Below are 22,514 nucleotides of genomic sequence, written 5' to 3'. Positions count from 1 at the left end.
AAACATTTGCCAGCTCCATGCGAAAGTTAGGGTGAGGGCACACTTGCCGGACTAGTCACGATTAAAAAAAAAAAAAAAAGCACAATTTCTGCGTACAATTAATTTTTTTTTTTTAAATTATCGAAGCATGATTTGACATTGGTACCATGGTACCACACACTATCAGCCACATACGTAGAAAATGCAGGATGGAGCCATCAAACCCCATAAATAAATTCACACCCCATACCAGACACCCACATGAATCAGACCCCAAAAAAACAAAATTCTGACCACAGACTAGACGACCCTATTTATTTAGCTCCCCTCGCTCCAATCCTCTGTTCACTACTGTCATAGTTGGCAACAGTCCCGAATTTACAGAGACAATCCCGGCAAATTACTGTCCCAGCAACTTGAACTGGCAACTTCCGTATATAATTGTATCTGCATTTTCTGGACACAGATACAATTGAATACTGTGACAGAGCAGGGAGCCAGCTACCTGCTCTGACATTCACTAGGTTATAGGCCATGTTAGGCCTGCAGTCTATATAACGCTGGGACAGGATACCTGCACATTCCGTTGCGATAACTACGCTGGTTTTTACGCTACCAGTAGTGGCTAGTAATAATGTGAGACATCACCTGGCTCTATACAATCAGATAACCAGAGAGAGATATACTGGCCACCATAGTAGTTGTCAACATTTGAATTTTTTCCCCAGGGTGCGGGTATTTGGTGGGTGTGGCTTATATGGTGGGTGCGTTATGGGGGCGTGGCTTTCTTCCCAGAATTTCTGCACACAAATAAACAAAAAAAAATTCTACGCTAGTTTGGCTGACAACTACTATGGTGGCCAGTATATCTCTCTCTGATTATCTGTTTGTATACAGGCAGGTGATGTCTCACATTATTACTAGCCACTACTGGTAGCATAAATACCAGCGTAGTTAGTGCCATATTAAGTGCTCCTTGTAGATTGTGCCCCATACTGCCCCCAGTAGATTGCGCCATACACTGCTTCCTGTAGATAATGCCACAGTGCCCCCAGTAGATAGTGACACTGCTGGTACTTGAGTCATGGCTGGCACAGGAAGAGGAACTCGTGGATGCTGACTGTACACAATGTAGAAAGGAGACGAGGCAATAGACTCACTTGTGTAATTGTTGTAAGAGAATTCTACCCAAGGCAGGAGTTGTACCCAATTGTCATGTTGGGCGGGAACATGATGATGATGATGATGATGATGATGATGATGATGATGATGATGATGATGATGATGATGATGATGATGATGATGATGATGATGATGATGATGATGATGATGATGATGATGATGATGATGATGATGATGATGATGATGATGATGATGATGATGATGATGAAGATAAAGTCGGGGGGGGGGGGGGACGGGACTTATGCATGAACCGTCTCTTAAGGTTCTCCTTAATGTAGGCGGTCATGGCTAGGGTCTCAATCAAATCACGGTCAAGAACAAATATCCGTTGCCACTCATTTCCAAACTGTTTGACCGCATACAAGGAGCCAAGATTGTTTCTAAATTAGATTTGTGTGGTGCTTATAATTTTTTCCGAATCCGTCAAAGTGACGAGTGGAAGACAGCGTTTAACATGAGAGACGGGCACTACGAATACCTGGTGATGCCCTTCAGTCTGTGTAACGCTCCCGCGGACTTCCAGGAATTCGTCAATGATATCTTCCGAGATCTCACCTATGTCTGTGTTGTGGTCTATCTCAATGATATTCTGATTTTCTCTCCAGATCAAACAACTCATCGGAGGCATGTTTGTCAAGTTCTGCTGTGATAAAGGGAGAATCGTCTGTATGCCAAGCTGGAAAGTGCGTCTTTGAAAATAACTCTCTGCCATTCCTGGGTTATATCATCTCGGATCAAGGTCTCAAGATGGATGCAGAGAAAGTAAAGTCCGTCCTGGAATGGCCACGTCCTCAGGGCCTGCGGTCCATTCAGCGTTTGGGATTCGCCAACTTCTACCAGCAGTTTATCCCAAACTTCTCATCATTGACGGCTCCCATCTATACCCTTACCAAGAAGGGTGTGAACGCCATGGTGTGAACTCCAGAGGCAGAATCTGCATTTAATTGCCTCAAGAATGCCTTTACCCCAGCCTCAATCCTCCATCATCCTGACATCTCTCGTCAGTTCACGTTGGAGGTGGATGCTTCCTCTGTTGGTGCAGGTGCACTTCTGTCCCAGAGAGGCCTCAAAGGAAAGGCAGTGACATGTGGCTATTACTATAGACATTTTTCTCTGCAGAGCGCAATTACTATATTGGGAATCGGGAGTTACTGGCCATTAAATTGGCTCTGGATGAGTGGAGACATCTACTAGAGGGCGCAGCCCACCCCATCCTGATATACACCGACCACAAGCACCTTACATATTTCCAGTTGGCTCAATGGCTGAACCCCTGTCAAGCCAGGTGGTCCCTGTTCTTCACCCGGTTCCAATTTGTGCTCCACTACCTGCCGCTGACAAAAACATAAGGGCCGATGCCCTGTCTAGGTCATTTGAAACAGAGGACACTGTGGAGTTCCCTCAATGTATCATAGTCTCGTCCTGCACTATTTCTGCTAACCCTCTGCAAGCTAGAGACATTTCCCCGGGGAGGACGTTTGTGTGGTTGGCAGGCAGGAGGAGAATCCTTCGCTGGGGACATAGCTCCAAACTGGCTGGGCACGCGGGGGTTCATAAGACGCGAGATCTGATTGCTCATCATTTCTGGTGGCTCACGATGCTTAAAGATGTTGTGGACTTTGTCGCTTCCTGCACTTTGTGTGCTTCCAACAAAGTTGCTCACTCCAAGCCTGCCGGTCTGCTCCAGCCTCTACCTGTGCCCAACGCTCCCTGGCAGCATACAGCAATGGACTTTGTCAAAGACATTCCTGCCTCAGCAGGATGCAATACGGTCAGGGTGGTGGTGGACTGGTTCTCAAAGATGGCACATTTTATCCCGCCGACCAGCCTACCTTCTGCTCCTCATCTGGCATATCTTGCGTTTACATGGTCTGCCCCTTCATATCGTGTCTGATCACGTTGTTCAGTTTACATAGAAATTCTGGAGAGCCCTCTGTAAACTCCTAGATGTGAAGTTGGCCTTTTCCTCAGCCTACCATCCCACAGTCCAATGGCCAAGTCGAGAGGACTAACCAAATCATGGAGAATTATCTACGACACTTCATCTCCATGCAGCATGATGACTGGGTACAGCTTCTTCCTTGGGCCGAGTTCTCATACAAACAACCATACAAGTGAGTCCACTGATGTTTGGAAGGATCAGTATTATTGGGTCATTAAACAAGCGGTCCCCCTATGAAAATTATTTCCTGGAACGTAAAGGGCCTTGAATCGAAGGATCAAGATACTTCGGCACTCTAAACGTTTTCACCCTGATGTGGTATCAGGGCCAGCCTTAGGGGGTGTGCGACCTGTGCCATTGCAGAGGGCGCATTACTCCAGCAGGTAGACAGGGGTGCTGCGCTGGCTCTCTGACCCTGCTTGTGTTTCAGAAGCTGCTTTTCTGCCCGGGCGCTTCTTCTCTCTGTAGCAGCCATAGTGGTTGCTCGCAGCGACAGCGGGCATGACGGCGCCCACATGGCCGGAAGCGCCGCTAGCAGACGCTCTGGCTGCTACAACAGTAGCAACGCCACATTCTTTAGTATCTGCCTCCTACTATGTAGCGATGAACTAATTGGAAGAGTTATTGAATCCGAAATAGAAGAATTAGTAATCTCAGATCATGCACCAATCTCAATATCCCTTCTTGACACTCACCTGAAGGAAACTGACTATATATGGAAGGTTCCTCCATTCTTAGTCAAAGATGACACTTTCGTAGAATCCATGAGGGGATGGTGGTTAGAGCTCGAACATAACAATGCGGAACATAAAGATAACCCTTTGTTATACTGGGCAACAGCTAAGGCGGTAATAAGGTGTAGGTTGATAGCATATCTACGCGCACATAAGAGAAAGGTGAATATTCAGTATCAGTCGGTTAGTGATCGTTTACGGCGTGCTTATACCTCATATCTGGAATCACATTTAGACCTTGATAAGGAAGAGTGGAACACAGCAAGAAGGTATTTTGAACTATCGTTGGATAGTAGAGAAAAGTTGCACAGAGCACTCTTTGAGAACGTATTCTTCCGATATGGTAACAAATCGGGTAGGCTCCTGGCCAGACTATCTAAAGGTAGAAATCCCGTCTCCCATATCACGGCCATGAAAGATCAAGGGGGGTGGATTCGGGGTGATCTCAAGGACTTTCCACTCTTTGTGATTACTATGAAAAACTGTACCAGAATGATAATCAAGATATCAAGAGAGGGGAGAACTTCATAAACACTATTCACCTTCCATCCCTATCACAGGATCAACTGGACTTACTCGATGCTGACATCTCGCTGCAAGAGATTAGTGAGTTTATCAAATATCTACATAATGGAAAATCGCCGGGGCCAGATGGGTTCACCGGGGAATTTTAGAAAGCTATGATAGAGCAAATCACTCCTTCCCTGCTGAATTATTATACGTCAGTGTTGAATACGGGTAGACTCCTGTCGGGATCTAATGTAGCATATATCAAAGTGCTGCCCAAACCTGGAAAAGACCTGCTGGATCCAGGCTCATATAGGCCTATTTCCCTCATTGATCAGGACTTGAAAATCCTCACCAAAAATATGGCAGATAGACTGGCAGCCCTAATGCCCATTTTGGTGGACTCGACCCAGGTGGGTTTCATTAAGGGAATATCAGTGGTTGCCAATATCCATAAGGTATTGACGGTTCTTGATAGGGTTCGCCATCGCCCCCAGCCAGGAGAATCACCGGCCTTATTAACTCTGGATGCGGAAAAAGCATTCAATAATGTAAAATGGCACTAGCTGGGGGAGGTGATGGACCTAACGAATAAATTGGGAACTTTTAGAATACTCCTGAAGTGCTTATACGACTCTCCGAAAGACAGAATACATACTCTGGGCTTCATATCTGTAGCATTTTTGCTGGAGAAGCGGATGCCCCCTATCCCCTCTTCTTTTTGACTTCGTATTAGAACCCCAGGCAAGACTTTTGGAGGAGGGCAATATTTTTTCAGGTATAAAAGTTGGGGAATGGAAAGTGAGGCTCATGATGAATTTGGTGCCCTCTCAGGATACAAAATTAACGTTGATTTATGGAATCTTGGTACATTCTATATATTCTATGTCATGGTGGGGCCTTCATTACTTATTTTATCATTAGATATTTTCATGTAGCTTTCATATATACTCCTTTTAATGGTACTTAACATTACTTCTCTTAATGTTAAGGGTCTGAATAGTCCCTTCAAACGCTCCATCTTATGGAAAGAGGCTAGGAAACAAAAAGGTGACGTATTATGTGTTCAGGAAACGCATCTTAATGACGCTGACTCGCCAAGAGTGTGTAATCGCCACTTTCAGAATATTTTTTTTTCTCACGCTGCTAATAAGAAAAGAGGGGTAATGATTCCGTTTAAAAACACTATTGCCTTCCAATTGACATCAACTGTTTCTCACCCTGAGAGTAGATATCTTATTGTGATATGTACGATTAACAACATTCCCTATACTTTGGTATCTCTATATGTCCCTGAATCTCGGCAGACTGAATTTATTAAAGATAAAATTGATCTGGTCAACAATATTAGAAAGGGCTCAGTGGTTTATTGTGGCGATTTTAATATTATACCAGACCCTGTCTTAGATAAAAGTTCCCCTCACTCTTCATCTACTAAAGAGTTTGTATGATATATGGAGAATTCTCTATGCAAATGAGAGAGATTACTTTTTATTTTCTAACCCTCATAAAATCTATTCCTGTATTGACCTATTCCTATCAGATAAATTGCTACAAAAAAATGATACACGCTAAGGCCGGATTCACATGAGCGTGTTCGTTTGCGCGCGCAAAAAACGCGCCGTTTTGCGCGCGCAAAAGGCACTTGACAGCTGCGTGTGTCAGCCCCGTATGATGCGCGGCTGCGTGCTTTTCGCGCGGCCGCCATCATTATGACACTCCGCACGTGGTGCTTTTCTGTTTCCATTCATCCATTTCACAGCTGTTGCGCGAATCACGCTTGTCCCAAGGAAGTGGGTGTGTGATGCGTGAAAAACGCTCAAAGAACGGACATGTTGTGACTTTTACGCAGCGGACCAACACTGCGTAAAAATCATGCAACTGTCTGCACAGCCCCATAGACTAATATAGGTTCGTGCGACGCGCGTGAAAATCACGTGCTTTGCACGGACGTATATCCCGTTTGTCTGAATAAGCGCTAAGATAGATCTCATCTCTTGGTCTGATCACGCTCACATTTCTATAACTATTTCTGAATAATTCAATAACACTCCTTCATCCCCTTGGAGACTTAACAACTCTCTCTTAGGCCTCATTTACACGAGCGTATTATACGCGCGTGCGACGCGCGTGCTTTTCACGCGTGTCGTACGCACCTATAATAGTCTATGGGGCTGTTTAGACGATGCGTGAATTTTGCGCTGCGTGAGTGCGTTGCGTAAAACTCACGACATGTTCTATATTCTTGCGTTTTTCACGCAACACGCACCCATTGACTTCAATGGGTGCGTGAAAACAACGCATGCCACACGGACGGTCCTGCGTTGCATGCGCGAAAATCACGCAAGAGCTGTCAAACTCCTGAATGTAAACAGAAAAGCACCACGTGCTTTTCTGTTTACAAACATCCAAACGGAGTGTCAAATTCGAGATGAGCGCACCGAACTTCACCGGGTTCGGCCAAACTCGTTTTGACCGAAACCGGTAAAAAATGTTCGGGTACGCGACGTCAGGAGACAGTCACTGTCCACGGTGCTGAAAGCGTTAAACTGGTTCAGCACCATGGACAGTGACTTCCGCTCCGAAAATCCATGAACCTGTAAAAAAAAAAAGACGTTCTGACTTACCGATAACTCCGGTCCGACCTCCCGGGATGACAGTTTAGTCCAAGTGACAGCTGCAGCCAATCACAGGCCAAGCACAGGCTGCAGCCAATCACAGGCTGCAGCGGTCTCATGGACTGCGGCGTCATCCTGGGAGGTGGGGCCGGATGACAAGAGAGGGACGCGTCACCAAGGCAACGGCCGGGAGCCCGGACTGGGGGAAGCAGGAAGTTCTTGGTAAGTATGAAATATTTTTTTTATTCACAGGTTGGTGTATATTGTGTTCGGCATTCACTGTCGAGGGTGCTGAAAGAGTTACTGCCGATCAGTTAGCTCTTTCAGCACCTTGGACAGTGACGGGCGTCGACTAGCCTCATCTCTATGATGGCGGCTGCGTGAAAATCACGCAGCCGCGCATCATACACGGATGACACACGGAGCTGCCAAGTGCCTTTTGCGCGCGCAAAACGCAGCGTTTTTTGCGCGCGCAAAACGCACACGCTCGTGTAAATGAGGCCTTAGGCTGGATTCACACGAGCAGATTACGTCCGTAATGGAGGGAAAGTATTTTGGCCGGAAGTCCCGGACTCCCAGCATCATAGTTATGTACGATGCTAGGAGTCCCTGCCTCGCTGCAGGACAACTGTCCCGTACTGTAATCATGTTTTCAGTACGGGACAGTTGTCCTGCAGCGAGGCAGGGACTCCTAGCATCGTACATAACTATGATACTAGGAGCCCGGCTCCCTGCACTGTGTTTGGTCCGGGATTAGAGGCCGAAATACGTTCTGTCCATTACGGACATAATGTGCTCGTGTGAATCCAGCCTTATTCAGGTCTGATATATCTACACAAATATCCTCCCAATTAACAGAATACTTTAAACTTAATGACAATGGGGAAACTTCTGATCCCAACATATGGTGTGCTCATAAGGCTGTAATTAGAGGCCTTCTCATTAAACTTGCCTCCATTGAAAAAAAAAAAAAGGACTACCACCATTGATAACCTTTTAAATAAAATAAAAACCATAGAAGACCAAAACAAGTTGAAATTTTCCTGTGCAACTAACTTGGAACTAAAAAAAGCTTAGGAAAAATAAACTCCCCCATTACTGGCAGGGAAATAAAGATTCCAAATACCTAGCCAACAAAATTAAGTATAGAGAGGTGAAATCGAAAATTTCCTTTATTTTTAACTCGCACAGTGTAAAAATCCTGAACCCGCAAAAGATCACTGATGTTTTTGCAGATTACTACTGCAATTTATACAATCTGAAAGATCAACTTGATACTCCTGAACCGAACTCAGAAGCGATTAATAACTTCTTAAAGGATATATCCCCACCCAAAATGTCCTCATCACAAAAAGAACATTTATATAACCAGATATCTTTAAGGGAAATGATTGATACAATATCCTCTTTAAAACCCAATATGTGTGTACTAGTAAATGCCCACATGAGATGCTCCATAATTGATAATTACCCTTCCCAAACCTGGTAAATCTCCAGACTCTCCTCCAAATTTTCGTTAGATTTCTCTTCTAAATTCTGACCTGAAGATCTATGCCAAAATATTGGCAAATCGTCTGGTTAATCTTCTTCCCCAATTGATCAAAACTGATCAGGTAGGATTTGTGAAGGGCTGTCAGACATCTGATAGTACTAGACGCTTCTTAGACCTCATGGAAATAGTAAGTTCTAGGGGTCCACCTTGTCTGCTCCTGTCCTTGGACGCAGAGAAAGCATTCGATAGAGTTAATTGTAAATACTTAGAAGCAGTTTTGAACAATTTCAGATTTGAAGGCCCATACCTCTCAGCTCTACTGGCTCTTTACTCTAACCATAATGCATCGGTATATTCCTCAGGTTTTCTTGCTAGGTCGTTTCAAGTTTCGAATAGAACTAGACAGTGCTGCCCGATGTCATCCCTAATAGTTGCACTACTGATGTAACCATTTGCAGAACAGATTAGATCTGCTACTGATCTCACTGATATAAAAAGTGGGGATTATGGGCACCGCATTGGCCTTTTTGCCGATGATGTTTTCGTAGTCTTAACAAACCCGACAGTATCTCTACCCTCGGTGTCAGATATTATACAGGATAGGGGATACATGTGTGATCGCTGGCATTAATAGGGAGAACGGGGGACCGAAAGTCCCCTGAAGTTCTCCATCACAAACAGCCCCCCTGTAGATAACGCCATACAGCCCCCACTGTAGAGAATGCCATACAGCCCCCACAGTAGAGAACGCCATACAGCCCCCTGTAGATAACGCCATACAGCCCCCTCTGTAGATAACGCCATACAGCCCCCATTGTAGATAACGCCATACAGCCCGCACTGTAGAGAACACCATACAGCCCCCTCTGTAGATAACGCCATACAGCCCCCTCTGTAGATAACACCATACAGCCCCCTCTGTAGATAACGCCATACAGCCCCCTCTGTAGATAACGCCATACAGCCCCCTCTGTAAATAACGCCATACAGCCCCCACTGTAGATAACGCCATACAGCCCCCCTGTAGATAACGCCATACAGCCCCCCTGTAGAGAACGCCATACATCCCCCTGTAGATAACGCCATACAGCCCGCACTGTAGAGAACGCCATACAGAGTTTCCCCTGTAGATAACGCCATACAGCCCCCTTTGTAGATAACGCCATACAGCCCCCTTTGTAGATAACGCCATAGAGCCCCCTCTGTAGATATCTACAAAGGGGGCTGTATGGCGTTATCTACAGGGGGGCTGTATGGCGTTATCTACAGGGGGATGTATGGCGCTATCTACATAGGGGGCTGTATGGCGTTATCTACAGGGGGCTGTATGGCGTTATCTACAGGGGGATGTATGGCGTTATCTACAGGGGGATGTATGGCATTATCTACAGGGGGATGTATGGCGTCATATACAGGGGGATGTATGGCATTATCTACAGGGGGGGCTGTAAAAAGGCACTATCTACAAGGGGGGGTTGTGTGACACCCAGGGGAGGGGGGGCCCCAGTCAAAAGTTAGCTATGGGGCACAGTCTTTCCTAGTTACGCCCCTGGTTCAGATATTTTAGAAACTTCCATTCCAGATCTATCGATCTCTTCATGGAAAGAGAAGGGTCTTCTAACCATTAATCGACTTTTGCAAGATAATATTTTTCTTTCCTTCTCTCAATTGGTAGTCAATTTGGTATACCTAAACAAGATTTTTTCAAATTAGACATCTACTCTCGCACACCCCTCCATCCCCTGAGGCTATGAGCCTGTCTTTTCTTGATAGCTGGCTGCTTTCTCCACAAGCTGATGTTAGAGGGATTTCAAAATGTTATAAATTCCTTAAAGGAAAGGTGTCATGAATTTATTATTTTTTTAATTAATTTATGTGTTTTTATTGAATAAAATGTTATATGTACTTTCACATAAAATATTTTTTTTTTATTAACAATTTTTTACATTACTGGGGGCTGCCATGTTTTATTTCATCTGTGTATGTGTCTCTCACGATCACACATGTATCCCCTATCCTTTGCCATACAGGGGGGCTGTATGATGTTACCTACAGGGGGCTGTGTATGGCGCTATCAACAGGGTGGCTGTTTGGTGCTATCTATAGGGGCGCTGTGTGGCGGAATCTATAGGGAGGCACTATCTACAAGGGGGGGTTGTGTGATACCCAGTCAAAAGTTTGCTATGGGGCCCAGTCTTTCCTAGTTACGCCCCTGGCCCTAGGTCTTAGGTATTCCCATTAAACCGGTTACTGACCACATCACTTACCCAGGCATTAAAATTGGAAAGACTCTGGACACCCTATATGCACTAGATACATAAAATTACTTCGGAAATTCAAAAGTGGCAGCATCTTCCACTTAATTTCCTGGGCCGCTGTCATTTGGTGAAAATTACGAGTTTGCCGAAACTCTTATATCCTCTATAGACACTCCCAATACTAGTGAAACATAAAGACATTAGAAGACACAATGCTGTTTTCTCTAATTATATTTAGAATGGGAAACACCCCAGAATTGCACCTAAAGCTGATGTACTGCAAAGCGGAGGGAGAGACCAACTTCCCAAATGGTAGGGGTGTATTTATTCCGGCATATACTGGATTGGTTACATGAATCTAGTCATTTTTCCAATTGGGATTTGGAAAAACATCTGGCGGCTCCGTGGAATCCGCTATCTCTTCTACACACTAAGTTCTCAATTTATGTAAAGAACTCAACCCTCCTTAGGGATACCATACTTACATGGAAGATATTGAGAAAATTATTTATTACCATTACCATTTCTATTGTCTAAACAAATGCCTCATTGGGAGCACCCTGAGTTAGGGAAATGGTCTATTTAGAGAATGGAGAGAGTATATCCTCTTTATATAATGTCTTCAGAAATATGGTTATAAAAATACTACCGACTGATTGTTATAAAGTCTGGGAGAGACTGGGGGACTCAGACATAGCTAACATCATACTGAGGGGTTCGGAGATTGTGCGAAAGGAAATTATCAATGACAGATGGCGGGAAACCTGTTTTAAACTCATGCATAGGGCTATTTATGGCTTCAACATTCCGGTCTCACCCAATGGTCCCGATAGGATCACTGCGTGCCCTAAATGTAATGTCTTATAAAGATCAGAGCTCCAAATCCCCTGGTTCCTTTTACACATCCATAGTGTAATAAGGCCTCACTCAAATCTGTGTTGGAGGCTCTGTTGGGGTTCTTCACCACAGATCCGTCCGAAAATAGCGCAGCATATTGTTTATGGTAAAGCAACAGACACCATGAAGGAAACTCGTCAGAACCCATTAAAATCAATAGGTTCCGTCCAGTGTCAATGGTGTCCGTCATGCAACGGAACCGGGGCTTTCGATGTTTTCGTTGTCTTGCTCCTCTGACAGAGTAGAATGAAAACATGAACGAGGCCTAACATTGTCTTCCTGAAACTGGGCAAGATCACTGCAGAGGGAAATTGACACTCATTAAACTACATTAATTTAATCTGCTGTAAACTCCCCATAGTGGTGGCAGAGAATTACAGGCTTTAACTCTATTTCCTTATTTTAATTTTTTTTTCCTGAACTGCATTCCAGGTACTGGGAAATTTCCATTCAGCTGTACAACTTGTCAATGTGTGACTGTTCATGGATTACTATTAATTTTTGTTGGTTTGAAGGTCCTCTTAAGGCTACTGTAGCGCCCATGGCCGCGGGCCGTCAGGTTTACTCACCTCCCGACGCCCGCAGCCATGGATCTGTGAGCGCTGGCCTCCGTCTCCCTCCTAGGAGATGCCAGCGCTCACTTCCGCTTAATTTGGCTGGATCCCGTAGGGTGCGCCTTTAACGCTCGCGCCCGGCCTTAAAGGGCCAGCGCGCGCAATTAGGAAATCGTCATCACCATCAACTGCCACAATTTCCTGGTCTATAAGAAGGCCCCTGGCCTTCTAATCCTTGCCTGAGCGTTGTTAGTCTTTCCCAGTCTGTCTTGCAAATGGTTCCTTAGTGTCTCCCGTTCCAGCTGTTACCCGTGCCCTGTTACCGTTCCTGTATTCTGTATTGTTCCTGTGCCTACCCGCGTTCAAGTGTCTTCTGCCACGTCAAGTGCCATCTGCCACATCAAGTGCCATCTGCCACGTAAAGTGTCTTCTGCCACGTCAAGTGCCATCTGCCACGTCAAGTGTCATCGGATACTGCCCGCCACGTCTAGCGCCACTTGCCACACCTGCCTCCATCCGTGCTGAAGCCACAACCACCGCCCGGACTATTTCAGGTACCCAAGCATACTGTCTACCATTTACTTCTGGTTAGACTGTGACCTGGTCAGCTGCCTCCCCGCTACGGCGGAGCGGCCTAGTGGGTTCACATACCCTGTGCCCGTGACAGTACGCTCAGGCCATGGAACCCGCTGGCCAGCCCAAGACCCCAGTACAGAAGATTCAGACAGAGATGCAGGACCTACGCACACGTCAGGATCAACTCCTTGAGGCAGTGAATTCTATCCTGGTCCGCCTGGATCTACTCGCTGTTCCACCCCCGGTTCTTCACCCTGAAGTTGTTGCCGTGCCACTGCCTGTTGCTCCCCCTGTTTGTTCCGGATCCTCAGTTCTACTGCCACTTCCTCCTCGCTACGACGGTGACCCCAGAGCATGTAGAGGATTTCTCAATCAATGCACGGTGCATTTTAGGCTACGGCCTCATCTCTTCCCCTCCGAGGAGGCCAAAGTCGCATTTATTATCTCCCTCCTCGCTGGCAAGGCCCTCGCATGGGCGAACCCAATCTTGGAGCAACAAGGACCTGTATCCGCGGACCTAGCCTTGTTCCTGCAGTCCTTTCGTGCCGTGTTCGAGGAGCCGGGTCGAACATCCTCTGCCGCAGCCACTCTGTTGACCCTCAAGCAAGAAGGCTGCACAGTAGGGGAGTATGCTATCTCCTTCCGTACCCTAGCAGCCGAGCTGGCATGGAACAATGAGGCACTGGTGGCGACCTTCTGGCAGGGACTGTCCTCTCACATCAAGGACGAACTGGCAGCCCGCGACCTTCCTTCTACCTTGGATGCCCTCATCCTGTTAGCCACCCGGGTTGATATGAGAATCCGGGAGCGCTCTCTAGAGGTTCGTCAGGAGAGCCGGGCCCACAGACCAGCACCCTCTGCCCAGAGACCACTATTGTCCACTCCTAGTGCGCTACCTGAGGAACCCATGCAGGTAGACAGAGTCCGGTTATCTGAACAGGAGAAGCAGCGCAGACGCTCCTCTGGCCTTTGTATGTATTGTGGCCTCAAGGGTCATTTTGTGCGCCAATGCCCACAGAAAACGGGAAACTCCCGTACCTAGGGTTGGTTGGAGAGGCAACTGTAGGTGGAACGTCTCCAAACGTTAAAACCTCTTCCAAATTGTCGATACCTGTGGCCATCGTCACCGGACAGACATCACATCCTTCCTCCGCCTATCTTGACTCTGGAGCGGCTGCTAATTTTATCCACCAGGATCTAGTGGATCGGTTTCAACTACCCACAGTCCGTCTGGAGAGACCCCTGGCAGTTGCTTCTGTGAATGGTCTACCGTTGCCTGATCCGATCATGCTGATCACTGAGCCGTTGACATTACGGGTCGGAGCTCTTCACTCGGAACAGATCTCCTTCCTGGTACTACCCAAGGCTATCAATCCTATCCTGCTGGGTCTGCCATGGCTCCGTCTACACGCCCCGACACTCGACTGGAGTTCTGGAGAAGTTCAATGGGGTTCCAGATGCCATAGCCATTGGCTGTCACAAGTCCGTCCTGTTGTGCCCCCTCTGCCTCAGTCACTCTCCGATCTACCTTCTCAGTATGCCAGTTTTGCGGATGTCTTTTGCAAACGAGAGGCTGAGACGTTGCCTCCACATCGGAATTATGACTGTCCCATTGAACTGGTTCCCAATGCTTCTCTTCCCCGTGGACGAGTATATCCTCTCTCCTTGCCAGAGACTTTATCGATGTCAGCCTATATCAAGGAGAACTTGGAGAGGGGTTTTATTCGAAAATCTTCCTCCCCGGCCGGGGCAGGCTTCTTCTTCGTTAAAAAGAGAGATGGATCTCTTCGACCCTGCATTGATTACCGTGGACTCAATCAGATCACGGTCAAGAACAAATACCCGTTGCCACTCATTTCCGAGCTGTTTGATCGCATTCGAGGAGCCACAATTTTTTCCAAGCTAGATCTGCGGGGGGCCTATAATCTAATCCGGATTCGCCGGGGTGACGAATGGAAGACAGCATTTAACACTCGCGATGGGCACTACGAATATCTAGTGATGCCCTTCGGACTGTGTAACGCTCCCGCAGTATTTCAGGAGTTCGTTAATGACATCTTCCGAGATCTCCTCAATATGTGCGTTGTAGTTTATCTCGACGATATTCTAATTTTCTCCCCAGATCTGATGACCCATCGGAGGCATGTTCGTCAAGTTCTCCTGCGACTAAGAGAGAATCGCTTGTATGCCAAGTTAGAGAAATGCACCTTTGAAAAGAGGTCTTTGCCCTTCCTGGGCTATGTCATCTCGGATCAAGGCCTTAAGATGGACCCTGAGAAGTTAAAGTCTGTCCTGGAATGGCCACGTCCTCAAGGCCTAAGGGCCATACAACGGTTCCTGGGTTTCGCCAATTTCTACCAGCAGTTTATTCCGAACTTTTCTTCTCTGACGGCCCCCATCTCTACCCTTACCAAGAAGGGTGTGGACTCCAGAGGCAGAGTCCGCATTCATTAGCCTCAAGAAAGCCTTCACTTCAGCTTCAATCCTCCATCACCCTGACGTATCCTGGCAGTTTTCACTGGAAGTGGACGCTTCCTCTGTTGGTGCAGGCGCACTTCTGTTCCAGGGGAGCTCCAAAGGAAAGGCAGTAGTATGTGGCTACTACTCAAGACTGTTTTCCTCTGCTGAGCGCAATTATTCCATTGGAGATCGGGAGTTACTGGCTATCAAATTGGCCCTGGAGGAGTGGAGACATCTTCTGGAGGGCGCTGCTCACCCCATCCTGATCTTCACCGACCACAAGAATCTCACTTACCTTCAGTCTGCACAACGACTGAATCCTCGTCAAGCCAGGTGGTCACTGTTCTTCACCCATTTCCAATTTCTCCTCCACTACCGTCCCGCTGACAAGAATGTGAGGGCCGATGTCCTGTCCAGATCATTTGAGACGGAAGACACGGTAGAGTCCCTTCAGACGATCATAGACCCATCCTGCGTTGTCACCGCCAATCCTCTGCAGCTTAGAAATATCCCTCCGGGGAGAACTTTTGTTCGGTTGGCAGACAGAAAAATAATTCTCCACTGGGGACACAGTTCTAAACTGGCTGGGCACGCCGGTGTCCGTAAAACCCAAGACCTGGTGGCTCATCACTTCTGGTGGCCCACGCTACCTAAGGATGTTCTGGACTTTGTCTCTGCTTGCACGGTGTGTGCCTCCAAAAAAGTGACTCACAGCAAGCCTGCCGGCCTGCTTCAACCCCTGCCTGTACCCAGTGCCCCCTGGCAGCACATTGCTATGGACTTCGTCACGGACCTTCCTCTCTCAGCAGGATGCAACACCATCTGGGTGGTGGTGGACCGGTTCTCTAAGATGGCACATTTTATCCCGCTGACCGGCCTACCCTCTGCTCCTCGACTGGCAAGTCTCTTCATTCTGCACATCTTCCGCTTGCATGGCTTGCCTCTTCACATTGTGTCCGACCGGGGGGTTCAGTTTACCTCCAAGTTCTGGAGAGCCCTCTGTAAACTCCTGGATGTGAGTTTGGACTTTTCCTCTGCCTATCACCCCAGTCCAATGGGCAAGTTGAGAGGATCAACCAGATCATGGAAAATTACCTCCGCCACTTCATCTCTTCACAGCACGATAACTGGGTACAGCTTCTTCCATGGGCGGAGTTTTCATACAACAACCACACAAGTGAGTCCACCACTTCCACTCCGTTTCACATCGTGTACAGTCAACATCCCAGAGTCCCTCTTCCTGTGTCGACTTCATCTCAGGTACCCGCTGCTGACTCTGCATATGGGGACTTCCTGCAAATCTGGCAACAGACCCGGTCCTCTATTTTGCTGGCGGTCGAACGCATGAAGCGAAAGGCAGATACTAGGAGAAGAGAGCCGCCTCAGTATCTTCCGGGGACTAAAGTCTGGCTGTCCTCTCGGAATATTCGCTTGAGGGTGCCCTCATACAAGTTCGCTCCCAGGTTCCTTGGTCCTTTCGAGGTCCTGCAACAAATTAACCCTGTCACCTATAAGCTGCGGCTGCCTCCTGCCCTCAGAAACCCTAACTCCTTCCATGTGTCCCTCCTGAAACCAGTGGTCCTGAACCGCTACAGCAAGACCTCTAGTCCCACAGTTGCTCCCAGCGGTCCTTCTGCTGTATTTGAGGCAAAGGAGATCCTGCACCGCAAGAGAGTAGGAGGAAGAACTTTCTATTTGGTGGACTGGAGAGGGTTTGGTCCTGAGGAGAGGTCCTGGGAGCCAGAAGAGAACCTCAGTGCTCCTGCTCTTATTAAAAAGTTCCTCTCTCACTCTGGCCCCAAGAAGAGGGGGCGTAAGAGGGGGGATACTGTAGCGCCCATGGCCGCGGGCCGTCGGATTTACTCACCTCCCGACGCCCGCAGCCATGGATCTGTGAGCGCTGGCCTCCGTCTCCCTGCTAGGAGATGCCAGCGCTCACTTTCGCTCCATTCGGCTGGATCCCGTAGGGTGCGCGCGCACGCTCGCGCCCGGCCTTAAAGGACCAGCGCGCGCAATTAGGAAATCGTCATCACCATCAACTGCCATGATTTCCTGGTCTATAAGAAGGCCCCTGGCCTTCTAATCCTTGCCTGAGCGTTGTTAGTCTTTCCCAGTCTGTCTCGCAAATGGTTCCTTTGTGTCTCCCGTTCCAGCTGTTACCCGTGCCCTGTTACCGTTCCTGTATTCCGTATTGTTCCTGTGCCTACCCGCGTTCAAGTGTCTTCTGCCACGTCAAGTGCCATCTGCCACGTCAAGTGCCATCTGCCACGTCAAGTGCCATCTGCCACCTCAAGTGTCTTCTGCCACGTCAAGTGCCATCTGCCACGTCAAGTGTCTTCTGCCACGTCAAGTGCCATCTGCCACGTCAAGTCTCATTGGATACTGCCCGCCACGTCTGGCGCCACTTGCCGCACCTGTCTCCATCTGTGCTGAAGCCACAACCACCGCCCGGACTATTTCAGGTACCCAAGCATACTGTCTACCATTTACTTCTGCTTAGACTGTGACCTGGTCAGCTGCCTCCCCGCTATGGCGGAGCGGCCTAGTGGGTCCATATACCCTGTGCCCGTGACAGCTACCTTCACACACAGAATTTTTTTGGCACCAGAAAATGCTTTTAAAAATGCTAGCATTTTTCAATTGTAACATGTTTTTTTTTTAATTATGGTTTTTAGAGGCTTTTTTATAGCGTTTCCCATTTAGTGTCATTTTGTGCATTCATTTTTTTTATGGTATTTTTGAAGTTCTATAGAGATGTATATGGGAAAAATACCTGAAAAAAAACATACCTAGAGCATGCTGCCTTTTGATACGTCACTGACCACAAAATTGCCTCAAACCAAAACGCAGTTGTGTGTAGTGCATTTGATATCTTACTATAGATATTTACATATCATCTCACCGCACTAAAAAAACACCACTAAAAATGCACAAAAATGCAGCACAACTCTGTGTAAATCCAGTCTAAGGCTATGTTCACACGGGGTATTTTGCCGAGTTTTTTGACGCGGAAACCGCGTCGCAAAACTCGGCAAAAACGGCCAGAGAACGCCTCCCATTGATTTCAATGGGAGGCGTCGGCGTCTTTTTCCCGCGAGCAGTAAAACTGCCTCGCGGGAAAAAGAAGCGACATGCCCTATCTTCGGGCGCTTCCGCCTCTGACCTCCAATTGCGCTCAATGGCCGCGGGCGAAAAACGGCGCGATAATCGCAGTGAAAATCGGCGTGCAGGGAGAGGAATATCTGCCTCAAAGTTCCAAACGGAATTTTGAGGCAGATATTCCTCCCCCAAAATACTCCGTGTGAACATAGCCTAAAGGTGTTTTCCCATATCATAAAGTGATGCCTTATCAGTAAGCTCCATACATTAAGGAGGCTGCAGTGCTAGTTGAGTAATGGGTCCCCAACACTGTTTTTCCATTTTTTTCCATTTTGAAGGGGACATGGCAGTGCAGCCCATTCATTATAAGGATCAGTGAGAGTCCCAACAATCAGACCCCCACCGATCAATGTGATGGCATATCAGTTATATCAGTTGGGTATACCATCACTTTTATGTGGGGGGAACCCCCTTTAGTGGTTTTACCCCTGAAACTTTCGCTAATGTCTACCTAAATTATTTCCTTTTCCCCAGTTTCCAAGAACCATCCTAACACAAAGACCCACTTCAGTCATATGGACATGACTCCCGACAGTCAAGATCTGAAGACAAATGGAGGGAAGATCATCCACTCCATTACCGATGCACTGAACCGCTATGCAAATCTTAATGAACGTGGCAAAACTCCAAGATTTGCATACAAACAATAATGGTGTATCATTGGGATGTGTTCTCCATATGTGATTTGTGTGGATTCAAGTGTTTAGAAACACATCCATCATGAGAATGCGGCCCCTTTAACTTTTACCAGACTTTTCTTTGTCCATGCACTGTCTGGTATTGCAGCTGGCCCCATTTAAGCAAAGTTGCCCACTGCTCCTCTTTCTAATGACTTAAAGGGAACCTGTCACAAGCATTTCACCTATTGAACTTTACCTATCTCTCACTGGCCGCTGCTATCAAAAGTTTATTGCCGTAATCCCCTCTCCTAAACTACTCCTCCGACTGTAAATAACGGTCTACAAACATTTTGCGCTTTTTATCGTAATAATACTGTGTCCATTTGTGCGCACACACCAGAAGAGGACATCAATGCACAAGCGCAGGATTTTGTGTGCTGGGGGAAGGCGAGGAGCTGTCAATCAAAAGTATGGAAGCGGGGTAAACTCGGAAAGACTTGAGGAATGAAGATTTGACTCTTTTCAAAGGAAGATTTGACTCTTTTCAAATGAAGATTTGACTCTTTTATGCTCATTAGCATGTGTGGGAAGACTAAAAAGCTGAATATTAAAGCTACAGAGCCGACTAAGCAGACAATTATAGGTTATATATAAATGATTTTTCACCCTCTACCACCAGGTATTGCTGGTTTAATAGGTGAAATGCTGGTGACAGGTTCCCTTTAAGATGGGAAATGCTTGTAGGTTTGCTTGTGCTTACTATAGTGTTGCTTTCAGTTTAGAATTGTATGGACAATTGATAGGATTCTTCTGACTTGGTTATGGCATCATGACTGAAATTATTACATATACAATGTGATGGTGCATTATGTGTGGTTTATTGTGAGCCCTCAGCAGAGAGGAAAGACTCTGTAATGAAGTACCACAGGTCGTGTCTCCAGCCTATGGACAATCAGACGAGTCAGAGGTACAGTCCACAAGACATAAAGTGTTCTCACTGTCCAGTCTCCACAGGGGGTCATCAGGAGGCACCACAGTTATATTCAGCTCAGGTGCAGACCAGCAAACAAAGGTGATCCAATTATCTCCCCCATTGTGTTCTCATCCCGGCTGTGGCAATACACATGATAGCACAAAGGACCACAACCCACATACTGACAGTAGAGTCACAAACTAAAGTCATTATAATGATGGTGACTAGAAACTGCCAAGAGGTTCCTCCCCCCCTGTGAGGGGATATAAGGGCTTGTCCTGGGAAGGATGGAGATCTTCTGGATTTAGACCTTCAGGAGAGCTGAAGTTGAGGCCGGCGCTCTGAAGATGCTCCTGTGACTACCTGATTTTGTGAACTGTGTGTTGTTCCTGCAGTAAAGGCGACTTGTTCTGTGAACATTGGATGCAATAAACCCTGTTGGAGTTGCCCTGTCGTCTCTGGCTCTGTTGATCATGTATTAATCTAACGAACCCCATGACAACTCGACTTGTTCTGTGAACATTGGATGCAATAAACCCTGTTGGAGATGCCCTGTCGTCTCTGGCTCTGTTTATCGTGTATTAACCTAACGAACCCCATGTCAACTGGTGTCAGAAGTAGGATCAACAGAGTGCAGGAGAGATGGACAGAGGTCTGAACACCAGCATGTCTATCGTGAGGAGAGCAATTGTATTTTACCAGGAGGCAATGGACTGCCTTGGACCAAAGTTTACAGAAGACATTGAACGCTGGGCTTGGGATAAGGCTCTGACCAGGGGCGTAGCTAAAGGCTCATGGGCCCGATGCAAATATTCTTACAGCCCCCCCCCCCCCCGCAAACTTCTCATGACCGACGGTCCGCAGCTTTCAGCTGCATCACTGGGTCTCCTAAGTGACCCAACAATGCAGCACTAGCAGCCGGGGGCGTCAGTAAGGCTGGGTTCATACACCCTATTTACGGACGTAATTCGGGCGTTTTAGCATTGAATTACGTCCGAAAATGCGGCTCAAAAGCATTTTTTTTACGCGCCGCTGTCAAAAGGCGGCACGTAAAAAAGACGCCCGCGTCAAAGAAGTGCCTGTCACTTCTTCAGGCGTAAATGGAGCCATTTTCCATTGACTCCATAGAAAAACAGCTCCAATTACGTCCGTAATGGACGCAGCGAAAGACGCCTGCACATGCCATTACGGCTGAAATTACGGTGCTGTTTTCTCCTGAAAACAGCACCGTAATTTCAGCCGTAACACACGCTGCCGTGTGAACATACCCTCAGGGCTTAAAATGTCAGGGGAATAGCCCCAATACATATGTGTCCGCCCAAAAAAAAATGTGTATATGAGACAGCATAGCATATCTATAGCACTACGACCCTATAAACTATGGATAGGATTAGATACAGTGGCTCAGCAGACAGTATCACACATGATAGGATTAGATACAGTGGCTCAGCAGACAGTACCACACATGATAGGATTAGATACAGTGGCTCAGAAGGCAGTATCACACATGATTGGATTAGATACACAGCTCAGCAGACAGTATCACACATGATCGGATTAGATACAGGGCTCAGCTCGCTGACATTGCGGCTCCAGCACTGGACCCAGGATAGGTAAGAATAATAATTTTGCTTCTTTATGTGTTACTGATTATTTTTGTGTGTTTGTGTTTTTTTACAGGTTCGGTTGTTGGACTTCGGATTCGAGGACTTCAATGACGGCGTTTTTTTTATTCTCAATAAAATGGTTAATGAGGGTTGTGTTTTTTTATTTCAATAAAATATTTTTTCTATGTGCTTGTATCTTTTTAAACTTTATTATCACCGCCTTAGTAATGGCCGCTGGCTGATTGACAACCTCCATTACTAAGGCGGGGCTTAATGTTAACCGGTGCAGAGGCTAACACTAACCCCCATTATTACCCCGGTACCCACCGCCACCAGGGGTGCTGGGAAGAGCCGGGTACGAACCAGTACCCGACCATCTGTACAGACGGGCAGGCACCGGGGTGGCCGCAGGCTGGTAGTATTAGGCTGGGGAAGGCCAAAAACAGTGGCCCTTCCCACCCTTGTAATGCTGCCTGCTGCTGCTGTGTTGTATCTGGCTGGTTATGATAATTGGGGGGGACCCCACATCGTTCTTTCCAATTATTATTTATTTTTTATTTTTTTAAATGACGTGGGGCCCCCCCCCATTTTTCATAACCAGCCAGATACAATAAAGCAGCAGCAGCCTAGCATCACCAGGGTAGGAAGGGCCACTGTTTTTGGCCTTTCCCCTCCTGATAATACCAGCCTGTGGCCACCCCAGTGGCCGACCATCACTACAGATGGTCAGGTACTGGATCGTACCCGGCTCTTCCCAGCACCCCAGGTGGCGGTGGGTACCGGGGTAATAATGGGGGTTAGTGTTCGCCTCTGCATCGGCTAACACTAAGCCCCGCCTTATTAATGGACGCTGTCAATCAGCCGGCGGCCATTACTAAGGCGGTAGTAATATAGTTTAAAAAAAAAAACACAAAGACGTAGAAAAAATATTTTATTGAAATAAAAAAAACCCCCAC

This window comes from Rhinoderma darwinii, chromosome 2 (genome assembly GCF_050947455.1).
Source record: "Rhinoderma darwinii isolate aRhiDar2 chromosome 2, aRhiDar2.hap1, whole genome shotgun sequence".
NCBI classification, from domain to species: domain Eukaryota; kingdom Metazoa; phylum Chordata; class Amphibia; order Anura; family Rhinodermatidae; genus Rhinoderma; species Rhinoderma darwinii.
The sequence above is the reverse complement of the archived record's forward strand: the minus strand, read 5'-3'. Positions refer to the sequence as shown.